This window comes from Chionomys nivalis, chromosome 12 (genome assembly GCF_950005125.1).
Source record: "Chionomys nivalis chromosome 12, mChiNiv1.1, whole genome shotgun sequence".
Taxonomy (NCBI): Eukaryota; Metazoa; Chordata; class Mammalia; order Rodentia; family Cricetidae; genus Chionomys; species Chionomys nivalis.
Genome location: NC_080097.1, coordinates 77,168,742 through 77,184,916, shown reverse-complemented (window position 1 = coordinate 77,184,916; position 16,175 = coordinate 77,168,742).

The following is a 16,175-nucleotide window of genomic DNA, read 5'->3' as shown; positions in this document are numbered from 1 at the left end:
ATAAAGGTAATCCTTTTCTGACACACATGTTCATCTTTTCGGCTTTCCATCCTTTATAACCATGAATTAAGTCAGTCACACGTGTGTGCGTGTGCATGCATGAGTGTATGTCTGTGTGAGAGTGTGTGTATAAATATATGTGTGAAGTCCATAGATCCTCTGTACCAAGTAGTCTACTATATATATATATATGTGTGTGTGTGTGTGTGTGTGTGTGTGTGTATACATATATCATAAATATAAATGTATTTTATATTTAAAATTTATGTATATGGATATTTTGCCTATATATGCATAACATGTGTATGCCTGGTAGCTGTGGAGGTCAAAAGAGGAATCATTGTATATGACTGTGAGGCACCATATGGGTCCTGAGAGCCTATCCTGAGTCCTCTGGAAGAGCAGACAGTACTCTTAACCACTGAGCCATCTCTTTACCTCAATAACTCCTATATTTAACAATTACCAAGCATTGGCGTCTGTTACGGGAACCAAAATGTTGAATATGCTACAATCTATCAATTTTCCTTCTTTTTCAGTACATCATACACATGCTGTTAACAGTGATCATCCTAAAATTGAACCTACTAATTCAGAGGATTCACAAATTTATAATATGTGTTTCTTCTGTGTTCTGATAAGATCTTAGACTAATAAAAATATTACATACCCAAGGTCTTTAAAATCTTGGAATCTCTTCAAATTTCCTGAGAGGAAATTTATACAATGGACATAAGACACTGTAAAGAAATGCAAAAGTCTTAAGAAAATCTTTTGTTGATGGGGCTTGAAGAGACATTCTGGAAAAACAATATGAATAACCATTTTCTGTAAGAAACTACAATCATTTTTATTAGGCATTGAAAGTTTGGATTAGAAAAAGTATTGGGAGAAAAATCCCTCAAATTAGACAATTTAATACCTTATATAAATGTTGGATATTTTTCTGAATGCTTTACCATGGATAGGTCTTGTAACATTTATTGTTTTAGAGCTGGAAAACATAAAAAGTTGCATATTAAGAATATTTTAAGAAGCCAATCAAAAACATTTCCTCTGTATTCAAGTCCTGCCTATACCTCTTCCTTGCTATTGGCCATTTAGCTTTTTGTTAGACTAATCAGGTGCCTTAGGCAGACAAGGTAAAACAGCAACACATTTTTACATATAATTCAACAAATGCAACACATCTTTACATAGTTATACAAATATTTTGTAACAATGAAACATCATTTCTCCTTTTACTTTTTTTCTTCAAACCCGCTCTTATATGCCTCCTTGTTCCCTTTCAAATTCATGGATTTTTCATTAATTTTGTTACATGCATATGTGTATGTAACCTGCCCAATCTGTATGTTACTTGTCTGTATGCTGTCAGGGTTATAATTAGGTTGAAGGGAGATAAATACACAGGGAGAAAGGAGAGCAAAATAATAGTATGGATATGTGAAAAAAATCACAAGGATTCATACTGTTAAGTACCTAAGAAACAATAACACACACATACTTTAATTTAGTATAATGTTATTTGTACGTATGGTTTCGGGGCTCACCATTTGGTATTGGATAAGCAATTCGTGTACTCTTCCAGCAGTAGGACTAAAACTGTTTCTCCACTCCCGGCATTTGTGAGTTCCCTATAGTTCTTTGTGTAGGGCTGGTTGGCCCCTTGTCCCCTATACCATGCCTCTTGTCCTTATTCAGCTCATATTTAAGCAGCCATGTTAATGAGATTTTATTGGTGTAGATTCTGACATTCCTAGGAGATACAATGTCACAGCAAACTCCATGATGTTCTGGCTCTTATAATCTGTATGTCCCCTCCTTTACAATGTTTCATGAGCCTTACGTGTAGTGATATTTCATTTGTATTTTAATAAAGAAAGTTTAGTCTTCTTGTCCCACCCAGCTTGCATCCAGAACCCTTCTTCCTTCTGCCCCCTTTCCTCTTTGGGCACATAACACCATCCAGCTCAGTCTGTCTGGCGCTGGGGGCAAATCCTCAGGGCAAATAGGCAGACGAGACTTCCTTTGTCTCTCCAGCCTGCCTGCATCAAGCAAGGTAAGGCCTTTGTTTACAAACTACCTAACCTGCATGGAGATCTGATCTAGGCACCAGGAGAGACAGCAGCAGGGTGAGTTTTTGACCTGACTGGCGGCAGCAGAAGCAGCCCTGGACAGGGAACTCTGAAGTTCCTCATCCCCCACCCTATACTCCCAGGGTTCCCTGCAGGGGCTCTACACCCTGCATACTGCCTCTCTCTTCTTGTCCCACCCAGTTTGCATCCAGAACCCTTCTTCCTTCTGCCCCCTTTCCTCTTTGGGCACATAACACCATCCAGCTCAGTCTGTCTGGCGCTGGGGGCAAATCCTCAGGGCAAGTAGGCAGACGAGACTTCCTTTGTCTCTCCAGCCTGCCTGCATCAAGCAAGGTAAGGCCTTTGTTTACAAACTACCCAACCTGCGCGGAGATCTGATCTAGGCACCAGGAGAGACAGCAGCGGGCTGAGTTTGTGACCTGACCGGCGGCGGCGGAAGCAGCCCTGGACAGGGAACTCTGAAGTTCCTCATCCCCCACCCTATACTCCCTGGGCTCCCTGCAGGGGCTCTACACCCTGCATACTGCCTCTCTCTTCTTGTCCCACCCAGCTTGCATCCAGAACCCTTCTTCCTTCCGCCCCCTTTCCTCTTTGGGCACATAACACCATCCAGCTCAGTCTGTCTGGCGCTGGGGGCAAATCCTCAGGGCAAGTAGGCAGAAGAGACTTCCTTTGTCTCTCCAGCCTGCCTGCATCAAGCAAGGTAAGGCCTTTGTTTACAAACTACCCAACCTGCGCGGAGATCTGATCTAGGCACCAGGAGAGACAGCAGCGGGCTGAGTTTGTGACCTGACCGGCGGCGGCAGAAGCAGCCCTGGACAGGGAACTCTGAAGTTCCTCATCCCCCACCCTATACTCTCTTGCCTCCCTGCAGGGGCTCTACACCCTCCATACTGCCTCTCTCTTCTTGTCCCACCCAGCTTGCATCCAGAACCCTTCTTCCTTCTGCCCCCTTTCCTCTTTGGGCACATAACACCATCCAGCTCAGTCTGTCTGGTGCTGGGGGCAAATCCTCAGGGCAAGTAGGCAGGCAAGACTTCCTTTGGTTCACTGGCCTGCCTGCACCAAACAAGGTAAGGCCTTTGCTTACGAACTACCCAACCTGCACGGAGATCTGATCTTGGCACCAGGAGAGCCATCAGTGGTAGAGCTAATCGGGGTACCAGGATTGCCGTCTTTGGGCACGGAGATCTGATATTGGTACCAGGAGAGACATCACTGGAGCACCAGGAGAGCTATCACTGCAGGGTGCCATCACTGGGAAAGTACATCAGTAGGCAAGGAGACCTGATCCGGTAAAAGAAGATCCATAAAGGAGCATTCGGAGAAAGAGATGGGCAGGCGCCAATGCAAGAATTCACCCAACAATCTGAAAAACTATATGAAACCACCAGAACCCAGCGACCTCACAACAGGAGGACATGAACACCTTAATCATGAAGAAGTAGATAAAATTGACTTTATGAAAGTGATTGACGCCCTTAAACAGCATGTAAAAAATGCCCTTATAGAAATGGATGAGAAGTATAACAGAAAGTTTGAAGAATTGAGTAAATCAGTGAATGATACCCTAGGAAACCAAGGAAAAACAATCAAACAAATAATGGAAACAGTTCAAGACTTAAAAACTGAAATGGAGGCAAAGAAGAAAACACAAACAGAAGGCCAGCTGGACAGGGAAAATCTAGGTAAACGAATAGAAACCACAGAAAGAAGCATAACCAACAGAATACAAGAGATAGAAGAAAGAATCTCAGATTCTGAAGATACCATAGAGAAAATAAACACGCTGATCAAAGAAAACAGCAAGGCCAACAAATTCTCATCACAAAACATTCAGGAAATATGGGACACAATAAAAAGACCAAACCTAAGAATAATAGGAATAGAAGAAGGAGAAGAAGCGCAGCTCAACGGTCCAGAAAATATATTTAATAAAATTATAGAAGAAAACTTTCCCAACCTAAAGAAAGATATACCTATGAAGGTTCAAGAAGCATACAGAACACCGAATAGGCTGGATCAAAAAAAAACATCCTCTCGCCATATAATAATCAAAACACAAAGCATACAGAATAAAGAAAGAATACTAAGAGCAGCAAAGGAAAAAGGCCAAGTTACTTATAAAGGTAAACCTATCAGACTTACACCTGACTTCTCTATGGAAACCATGAAAGCCAGAAGGTCCTGGATAGATGTACTGCAGAAACTAAGAGACCATGGATGCAAGCCCAGACTACTATACCCAGCCAAGCTTTCGTTCACTATAAATGGAGAAAACAAAATTTTCCAGGATAAAAACAAATTTAAACAATACGTAGCCACAAATCCAGCCTTACAGAAAGTAATAGAAGGAAAATCACTAATCAAGGAGTCCAACAATGACCACAGTAACTCAGACATCTAGAAACCCTTTACCAGCACATCTCAAAGAAGGGAAACACACAAAATCTACTACTAAAAAAAAAATGACCGGAGTTAACAACCACTGGTCATTAATATCACTTAATGTCAATGGACTCAACTCACCTATAAAAAGGCACAGACTAAGAGATTGGATACGAAAACAGGATCCAACATTCTGCTGTTTACAAGAAACACACCTCAACCACAAAGACAGGCACCTACTCAGAGTAAAGGGCTGGGATAAGGCTTATCAAGTAAATGGACCTAGGAAACAAGCAGGTGTGGCCATACTAATTTCTAACAAAGTTGACTTCAAACTTAAATCAATCAGAAGAGATGGAGAGGGACATTTTCTACTCATAACAGGAACAATTCATCAGGATGAAATCTCAATCCTGAATATCTATGCCCCTAATATAAAAGCACCCACGTACGTAAAAGAAACATTGTTAAAACTCAAGGCAGCCATCAAACCGCACACATTAATAGTAGGAGACTTTAATACTCCTCTCTCACCAATGGACAGGTCAATCAGACAGAAACCTAACAGAGAAATAAGAGAATTAATGGAGGTAATGAATCAAATGGACTTAACAGACATCTATAGAATATTCCACCCAAATAGGAAAGAATATACCTTCTTCTCTGCAGCTCATGGAACCTTCTCAAAAATCGACCACATACTCGGTAACAAAGCAAACATTCACAGTTACAAAAAATATTCATAACCACCTGTATCTTATCAGATCACCATGGATTAAAGCTAGAATTCAGCAACAATGCTACCCCCAGAAAGCCTACAAACTCATGGAAACTGAATAGTCAACTACTGAACCATACCTGGATTAAGGAAGAAATAAAGAAAGAAATTAAAGTCTTCCTTGAAGACAATGAAAATAAAGAAACAACATACTCAAACCTATGGGACACTATGAAAGCAGTCCTGAGAGGAAAGTTCATAGCACTAACTGCCCACTTAAAGAAAACAGAGAAAGCACACATTGGAGACTTAACAGCCCACCTGAAAGCTCTAGAAAAAAAAGAAGCAGACTCACCTAGAAGGGGTAGAAGACTGAAAATAATCAAACTGAGGGCTGAAATCAACAAAATAGAGACACAGAAAACAATTGAAAGAATCAATAAATCAAAAAGCTGGTTCCTGGAGAAAATCAACAAGATTGATAAACCCCTATCCAAACTAATCAAACGGCAGAGAGAGAATTTGCAAATTAATAAGATCAGAAATGAAAAGGGAGACATAACCACAGACACAGAGGAAATTCAGAGAATCATTAGATCTTACTACAAAAGCCTGTATGCCACAAAACTGGAAAATGTAAAAGAAATGGACACTTTTTTAGATAAATACCATATACCAAAGTTAAACCGGGACCAGGTGAACAACCTAAATAGACCTGTTAGTCGTGAAGAATTAGAAGCAGTTATCAAAAACCTCCCTTCCAAAAAAAGTCCAGGACCAGATGGTTTCAATGCGGAATTCTACCAGAACTTCCAAGAAGACCTAATACCTATACTCCTTAAGGTATTTCACAATATAGAAACAGAAGAGTCATTGCCAAATTCCTTTTATGAAGCTACAGTAACTCTGATACCAAAACCACACAAAGACCCAACCAAGAAAGAAAATTACAGGCCAATCTCACTCATGAACATCGATGCAAAAATCCTCAACAAAATTCTGGCAAACCGAATCCAAGAACACATTAGAAAAATTATCCATTATGATCAAGTAGGCTTCATACCAGAGATGCAGGGCTGGTTTAACATACGCAAGTCTATCAATGTAATCCATCATATAAATAAACTGAAAGAAAAAAACCATATGATCGTTTCATTAGACGCTGAAAAAGCATTTGACAAAATTCAACATCCCTTTATGATAAAAGTCTTGGAGAGATTAGGGATACAAGGGTCATACCTAAATTTAATTAAAGCTATATACAGCAAGCCGACAGCTAATATCAAATTAAATGGAGAGAAACTTAAAGCCATCCCACTAAAATCAGGAACACGCCAAGGCTGTCCACTCTCTCCATACCTCTTCAATATAGTTCTCGAAGTTTTAGCAATAGCAATAAGACAACATAAGGGGATAAAGGGGATTCAAATTGGAAAGGAAGAAGTTAAACTTGCATTATTTGCAGATGATATGATAGTGTACATGAGCGACCCCAAAAACTCCACCAAAGAACTCCTACAGCTGATAAACGCCTTTAGTAATGTGGCAGGATACAAGATCAACTCCAAAAAATCAGTCGCCCTCTTATACACAAAGGATATGGAGGCAGAGAGGGAAATAAGAGAATCATCACCTTTCACGATAGCCACAAAAAGCATAAACTATCTTGGGGTAACTCTAACCAAGGAAGTGAAAGATCTATTTGACAAGAACTTTAAGGCATTGAAGAAAGAAATTGAAGAGGATACCAGAAAATGGAAGGATCTCCCTTGCTCCTGGATTGGGAGGATCAACATAGTAAAAATGGCAATTCTACCAAGGGCAATCTATAGATTCAATGCAATCCCCATTAAAATCCCATCAAAATTCTTCACAGATCTTGAAAGGACAATAATCAACTTTATATGGAAAAACAAAAAACCCAGGATAGCCAAAACAATCTTATATAATAAAGGAACTTCTGGAGGCATTACCATCCCTGACTTCAAACTCTATTACAGAGCTACAGTAATGAAAACAGCGTGGTACTGGCATAAAAACAGAGCAGTCGACCAATGGAATCGTATAGAAGACCCGGATTTTAACCCACAAACCTATGAACAACTAATTTTCGATAAAGGAGCTAAAAGTATACATTGGAAGAAAGAAAGCATCTTCAACAAATGGTGCTGGCACAATTGGATGTCAACCTGTAGAAGAATGAAAATAGACCCATATCTATCACCATGCACAAAACTCAAGTCCAAATGGATCAAAGACCTCAATATCAATCTGAACACACTGAACCTGATAGAAGAGAAAATGGGAAGTACCCTACAACATATGGGCACAGGAGATCGCTTCCTATGTATAACCCCAGCAGCACAGACATTAAGGGCAACATTGAATAAATGGGATCTCCTGAAACTGAGAAGCTTCTGTAAAGCAAAGTACACTGTCATTAAGACAAAAAGGCAGCCAACTGACTGGGAGAAGATCTTCACCAACCCCGCTACAGACAAAGGTCTGATCTCCAAAATATATAAAGAACTCAAGAAACTAGACTTTAAAAGGATAATTAACCCAATTAAAAAATGGGGCACTGAACTGAACAGAGAATTCTCATCAGAAGAAGTTAAAATGGCCAAAAGATACTTAAGGTCATGCTCAACCTCCTTAGCGATCAGAGAAATGCAAATCAAAACAACTTTGAGATATCATTTTACACCTGTCAGAATGGCTAAAATCAAAAACACCAAGGATAGCCTTTGCTGGAGAGGTTGTGGAGAAAGGGGTACCCTCATCCATTGCTGGTGGGACTGCAAACTTGTGCAACCACTTTGGAAATCAGTGTGGCGGTTTCTCAGAAAAATTGGGATCAACCTACCCCTGGACCCAGCAATAGCACTCTTGGGAATATATCCAAGAGATGCCCTAGCATATGACAAAAGCATTTGTCCAACTATGTTCATAGCAGCATTATTTGTAATAGCCAGAACCTGGAAGCAACCTAGATGCCCTTCAATAGAAGAATGGATGAAGAAAGTGTGGAATATATATATACATTAGAGTACTACTCTGCGGTAAAAAACAATGACTTCTCGAATTTTGCATGCAAATGGATGGAAATAGAAAATACGATCCTGAGTGAGGTAACCCAGACCCAAAAAGAAGATCATGGGATGTACTCACTCATAATTGGTTTCTAGCCATGGATAGGGGCCACTGAGTCTATAATTTGTGATCCTAAAGAAGCTAAACAAGAGGGTAAACCCAAGGAAAAACAAATAGATATCCTCCCAGCTATGGGAAATAGACAATATTGATGGGCAAAAAATGGGAATCTTGGGGGGTGGGGTGGGATGGGGATGAGGGGAGATGGGGAGAGAAAAGTGTGAAGGAGAGGATGAGGGGAACTGGGGGAATCGGGGTGATTGGGGGTAAAGGAAGGTTGGATGGGGGAGCAGGGAAACTCATACCTTAGTTAAGGGAGCCACCTAAGGGTTGGCAAGAGACTTGAACCTGGAATGGCTACCAGAAGCCCAGCGCAATGTCCCCAGTTAGTTCATTGGGGCACCTGAGGATAGGGAACCTGAAATGAACCTATCCTATAATCATACTGATGAATATCTTGCATATCGCCATAGAACCTTCATCTAGCGATGGATGGAGATAGAGACAGAGACCCACACTGGAGCACCGGACTGAGCTCCCAAGGTTATAATGAGGAGCAGAAGGAGAGAGAACATGAACAAGGAAGTCAGGACCATGAGGGGTGCACCCAACCACTGAGACAGGGGGGCCGATCTATTGGGAGCTCACCAAGGCCAGCTGGACTGCTACTGAAAAAAACATGGGATAAAACCGGACTCTCTGAATGTGGTGGACAATGAGAGCTGACGAGAGGCCAAGGAGAATGGCACAGGAACTTTCATCTGGCGATGGATCGAGAGAGAGACAGAGACCCAATTTGGATCAACCGTCTGAGATCTTAAGGTCCAAATGAGGAGCAGAAGGAGGGAGAACATGAGCAAGGAAATCAGGACCACGAGGGGTGCACCCACCCACTGTGACAGTGGAACTGATCTATTGGGAGCTCTCCAAGGCCAGCTGGACTGGGACTGAATAAGCATGGGTTGAAACTGGACTCTCTGAACAAGGCGGACAGTGAAGGCTGATGAGAAGCCAAGGACAATGGCACTAGGTTTCGATCCTAATACATGAACTGGCTTTGTGGGAGCGTAGCCTGTTTGGATGCTCACCTTCCTGGACCTAGATAGAAGTGGGAGGACCTTGGTCTTCATGTAGAGCAGGGAATTTGGACTGCTCTTCAGTATCGAGAGGGAGGGGGAGTGGACTAGGGAGTGGGGATAGGGGGAGGAGAGCAGGGGGAGGGGGCAATATGTGGGAGGAGGGGGAGGGAAATGGGAAACGGGGAGCAGTTGGAAATTTTAAGTAAAAAAGAATAAAAAAAAAAAAGAAAGTTTAGCTGAAGATCAGAGAGTAAGTGGTAGCACACACCTTTAATCTCAGTAGCCACACTAGTTTGCCATAGAAACCTGGTGGTGCATGCCTTTAATCCCAGTGGTGCACATCTTTAATCCCAACCTAAAGAAAGGAATGCAAGACAGAAGGAGAAAGCTCTCAGACACAGTCTCATCACCCTGTTATTTGATTTCTCTGTTAGATTGCCTTCACATATGCATTTATTTCAGGAAGCATCTACTGTATCAATACCCATGCCACTGCTCACTACTTCAGTGGCCTCAGTTTTAGCTGTTTCTCCCTATATACACTCCCCCGTCCCTCTATTTCTCTCCTTGCACATCCCCTTACCAGCCTGTACATTTCTATTCTATTTCTTCTTTCCTGATGAGATGCTTCTCTCCTCCTTAGTCTGTTACTCTATGCTTAATCTCTGTGATTCTGTATATCCACATGTAAGCTAATACATGCGACACTTGGCTTTCTGTGTCTGGGTACCTCACTCAGGGTGATTTCTCCCCCTAGTTCTACCCATTTACTGTGAATTTAATTATTTTTAATGGCTGAATAATATTCATTTGTGTAAAGGTTCCAATTTTTATTATCCATTCATATTCATGTCTTGATTATGTTATCCAATTTCTGGGCATTATTAATAGAGCAGCAATGGACATGGTTGAGTAAGCGTCTCTGTGGTAGGATGAAGTGTCCTTTGGGTAAATGCCCAAGAGTGATAGAGCTGGATCACGAGGTAGATCAGTTCCCATCTGTCTAAGGTACATCCACACTCATTTCCATAGTGACTGTATGAGTCTGCACTCCCACCAGCTGTGGATGAGTGTACCCCTTATTCTACGTCCTTGCCAGCAGGAACTGTCACTCGTATTATTGATCCTAAGGATTCTGACAGGTGTAAAATGGACTCTCAAAGCAGACTTGGTTTGCATTTCACTAATGACTGAGAATGTTGAACATTTAAGTCTTTCTCAGCCATTTACGATTCCCTATTGAGAATTCTCTGTTTAGATCTATACCCCAGTTTTAATTGAGTCATTTGTTTTCTTGATATCTAGCCTTTTGAGTTCTTTATACATTTTGTTTGAGTTTTTTGTATAATTTTCGATATTATCCCTCTATTGGGTGTGTAGTTGATAAAAAATATTTTACCATTCTGTAAGCTGCCACTTTGTCTGAATGATGGGATCTTTTGTCATGCAAAAGTTTTCAGTTTGAGATCCCATTTATTAATTGTTGAAATTAGTGTCTGTGTTAATAGTGTTCTGCTCAGAAAGTCTTTTCCTATGTCATTGATTTCAGGGATCTTCCCTTCTTTTTCTTCTGTTAGGTTCAAGATATCTGGTTTTAGGTTGAGGTCTGTGTGGGAATTCCTTTCCATTAAATATTTTTTGGGATGTGGGGGTGTGTCAGCAATAGGGTGGCTTCTGTGTGCTGACATGATCTCTTATAAGGGAGAGAATGGTTTCCCATGTATTTTTGGTTTCTTCATCAAAGATCAGGTGTCCGTGGGCACTTGAATTACACCTGACTTCTCAGTGGAAACCATGAAAGCCAGAATGTCTTAGATAGATGTGCTGCCAACACTAAAAGACCATGAAGGCAATCCCAGAGTACTATTCACAGCAAAGCTTGCCTTCACCATCAATGGAGAAAAAAGATATTCCAGGACAAAAACAGATTTAAATAATTGGTAGCCACAAACCCAGCCTTACAGAAACTACTAGAAGGCAAAGCACAAACCAAGGAAGCTAAGAACACCCATAATAACACAGACATCTGACAACTCTCCACCACCACAACTCAAAGAAGGGAAACACACAAACTAGAACTCAAAGCATACATCAAACACCACACTCAAATAGTAGGTTTCAACACACCTCTCTCACCAATGGACAGGCTAAACAGACAGAAACTTAATGGAGCAATAAGTGATATCACAGATGTAGTGAAACAAATGAAATTAATAGACACCTATAGAACATTCCACCCAACAGAAAAGAAAATACCTTCTTCTCAGCATCTCATGGAACCCTCTCGAAAATTGATCACATAATCAGTAACAAAGCAAACATTCACAGATACAAAAGAAAATGTAGTAACCAGCTGTGTACTATTGGATTACCATGGAATAATGCTAGAATTCAACAACAATTCTACCCCCATAATGCCTACAACTCATGAAAACTGAACAGTCAACTACTCATCAGAAGATGACATCAGATACCTTAGAATTAGAGATATAAGGGATTGTGAGCTGCCATATGGGTGCTGTTAACTGAACATTTCTCCTCTGCAAGAGCAGCAAGTGCTCTTAATCATGGATTCATCATCCCAGCCCTAGCAGGTACTTCAATTTTTCCCTTAAACCCAGATGTCATTAGGAAAGATCCTTTTACAGATAGTGCTGAGAAATCTGGGTATGTACCTGTAGAAGAATGAAATCAGGTCGAGTCTCAAACTACATGAAACATTGAAAATAGATCACAGACTTCACGTGAAGACAGGACATGCTGAAACTGCAGGGAAGACACATCAACTATGTCCCGTGACAACAATCATCCTATGCAGAGGTAGGAACTTCTGAATGGACAGTGACAGCAGAGAACACAACCCAAGGACTGACACATGGATTATAGCAAACTAAAAACCTGCCTAACAATGGAAGGAACCTCACAACTGAAGAGACAGCTTACAGATTTGAGAAATCATTGCCAACTCTGTATTGCATAGGGTTCTATTATGTAAAAACAGCCAAGATTAAACCAAATCCAATCCATACATGAGGTAATGAGGTGAGCAGACAGTCCTCAAAGGAAGAAATAGAAAAGGCAAATAATATTTGATGATGGGTTCAACATCCTAAGCCATCAGGGAAAGGTGAAATTAAAATGATTTATACTGTCACCTTACTAGCTCAGAATGACTTTCATCAAGAAAACAGAACAACAGATGCTGGCAGGAATTTGAGGAAAGAGGAAACTTTACTCACTGCTAGTGAGCATAAATTGCAGCTACTGAGGAAATCAGTAAGTAGGTTTGTCAAAAATGAGAAAGTGGTGGGACAGATGTCTCAGGGAAAAGCACTGGCTGCTCTTACAGAGGAACTGGGTTTGGTTCCCAGCACCCACTTGGTGGCTCAGAACCATCTATAACTCCAGTTCCAGGGAATCCCTTTCTGGCCTCCACAGTCACCACGGATGTACACATATATTGCAGGAAAAAATATTCACACACATAAAAATAAAAGATGAACAAATCTTTGAGGACGACAACCAAAACTATCACATGATCTGCCTATATGCCTCAGTGATAAAGAGCACTTCTTGTTCTTCCAGAGGACCAGCATTTGATTCCCAACACTCAAACCAGGCAGTTCACAACCACCTGTAACACAAGCCCCAGGAGGGTCTGACATCTCTCATCTCTGTGGTCACACACACACACACACACACACACACAGATTTAAAAGTAAAAAAATGACATTTGTAGGAAAATGGGTGAAATTTCAATTCAGAATGTTAGCTGAAATAAACTGCGTTCAGATAAGCATTATGTTTTCTCTCATGTGTGTAGCCTTGATTGAAGTTTCTATGTGTGAGTGGGTCGGTGTCCATGTGTGGATGACTCATGAAACTAGAGAACTGTGAGAGGGAAAAAGAGACCTGAAGGATTAGGGTACAGGAACACTGACAGAAGATAATGCAATATTGTACTGGGAGAGCAGAAATTAGGTTGTTGTGGGCAATGGAAAAACAGCAAGAATGGGACAGAGGGGAGGGCAAGGCAAAGGCCAGAGGGCAGGGTGTGGAAGAAGAAAACATGTGTAAAAATGCCATTATGAAATCTACTACTTTGTAGCTAACTTAATAATTTTGTAATGGGAAATACTTGTTCCTGTAGCCACCATCCCACTTGAAATGGAGTCCATGGGGCAGGTGTTGTGCTATATTAGTTCAGACATCTATTACAGTACCAGGCATATGGTCATGCGTAAAGCATTTGCTGAGCCAGTTGTTGCCATGCATGCATCTAATTCCAGCATTTAGAGGACTAAGGAAGGCCCAAAGATTCTGGCTAGAGACTCACCTAATCTGAGCAAGACCTTATCTTAAATAATAATTTCCTATTTGCCAAATACATTTTGATAGCAATTATTGAGCTTTGTATATTATGTCTGTCGGTGATTGGTTTGATTTTATTATGATGCCTATAAGTTGTTGTACACGCATATAGTAGCCTCTTGATGATTGTGTTTATGTTCTATGACAACTCTCATGTTTAAAAACCATCTGAGCTTTAATTATTTGAAAGCATTCCTCTGTAAAATAATTTGTTAATAAATCATTTTGTGAGAGATAATATTTGATTTTTTCTGGTTATTTTGACTTTTCCATTTTGATATTTTATTGTTTATGCTGTAATCCATCTTAATATCTATTTTCTAAAATTTAGAAAGGTTTTTGCTATACATACCAGGGTAACCTTGGACTTGTTATGTAGCTCAGGCTAACCTTGAACTCAAGATTCTCCTCTCAGCTTCCAGAGTGCTGGGATTACTGGCATGCACCACCATGTCTTGCTCAATTATTTTTAAAATAAATTATGTGTCTAGGTGTTTTGTAAACTTTGTACATCATGTGCACACAATGTTCAAGTAGGCCAGAAGAGGGCATCAGATCCAGGGGACTGGAGTTACTGAGGGTTGTGATTGACCAAGCAGGTGCTGGCAATGAACACAGGCCCTTTGGAAGAACAAGTGCTCTTAACTGCTGAGCTACCTCTTCAGCCTCTCGTCAGTTATTATGTACATGTATATTTATGCATATAAACATCTTCACTGCATGTAAGCATGTGTGTTGTGTGCTCCTAGATGAGAAGAACTGCAGTTACAGATGGTTTGAGTTTCTGTGTGAGTGCCAGAAATTGAAATCAGGTCCTCTGCAAGAGCAAACAGTTTTCTTAATCACAGAAAAAACCCTCCAGTCCTACATACATATAGTTTTTCTTTTCTTTTATTCTTCTTTTTTTTTTTGAGTCATGAGTTTACATAGCCCAGAACAATGGATTCTCCTGCTTTCCAAATCTGGGATTATAGGTATGTCCTACTGCACAAATATTTAGATCATCAACTCTTTTGGTTTTATGGGACAGGGTTTCTTTGTGTAGGCTTGGCTGTCTTGGAGCTCACTCTGTAGCCCAGGCTGGCCTCTAACGCATAGAGCTCTTCCTGCCTCTGGCTCCTGAGTGCTGGGATTAAAGGCATGTGCTCCCACCACTACCACCACTTGGCTTCATCAACTTTTTCTTCCTTCATTTCTTTTCCTTCCTTCCTTCCTTCCTTTCTTCCTTCCTTTTTCTCTTTAAAAACTTTTTTTATTTATATGAGTACTCTACCTGCACGTCCAACTTTATGTCAGACGAGGACATGGGATCACACTATAGACAGTTGTGAGCCAGTATGTGGTTACTGGGAACTGAACTCAGCACCTCTGGAAGAGTAAGCAGTGTTCTTAGATGCTGAGCCACCTCTTCAGACCCTCATCAACATTTTCTTATAGACTGATTTTTGTTTAAATTTTTCATGACTCAAACTAACTTGCACTATTACTAAACATAGACCATTTTTCATTTTAAGATTTCCTGGCTGTTATGTATTTTAGATAGGGTCTTACTATGTGACCCTGCCTGACCTGGAACTTGGAATCCCCCCAGCATCTGATAACAAAGTGCTGGAATTGCTGATACAAGACACACTCCTGACCTCTCTTTTATTGAGGAAGGTAAAAGGGTCTTCCTAGTAAAAAGTAGTTGTTTTGTTTTGTTTTGTTCTTTTTGGTGGTACTGGGAATTGAGCCCAGGTCTGAAGCCATATGCTAAGAAAGTACTTTACCACAGGGCCATGTGTGTAGCCCATGTCAAATGCCATAGAAATTGTTAACGGTGAAAACAACTTTGTGTGGATTACTTGAATAGCTATTTTTGTAAAACTGTGGGTTTTACTTATACATTGCTTTTAAAAAAACAATAAAACTGGGTGCTAGTGGCTCACACCTTTAATCCCAGCAAATCCCAGCACTCCTGAGCCAGAGGCAGGCAGATGTCTGTGAGTTCAAGGCCAGCCTGGTCTACAGAGTGAGTTCCACTGACAGCCAGAGCTAGACAGAGAAACCCTGTCTCAGACAAACCAGAATTTAAACCACGCTGCAAAATCACTCAAATCAGACAATTTAATACCTTATATAGATGTTGGATATTTTTCTGAATAAATACTTTATCATGGATAGGTCTTGTATCCTTTATTTTTTTAGAACTTGAAAACATACCAAGTTGCATATTAAGAAGGCAATCAAAAACATTTCCTCCTCTGTTCAAGTCTGCATTATTTCAAGGCTATCCATCACACACACACACACACACACACACACACACACACACATCGTAACAACAGCATCAAACATTAGTCTTTAAGCTTTAAATAACTAAAGACA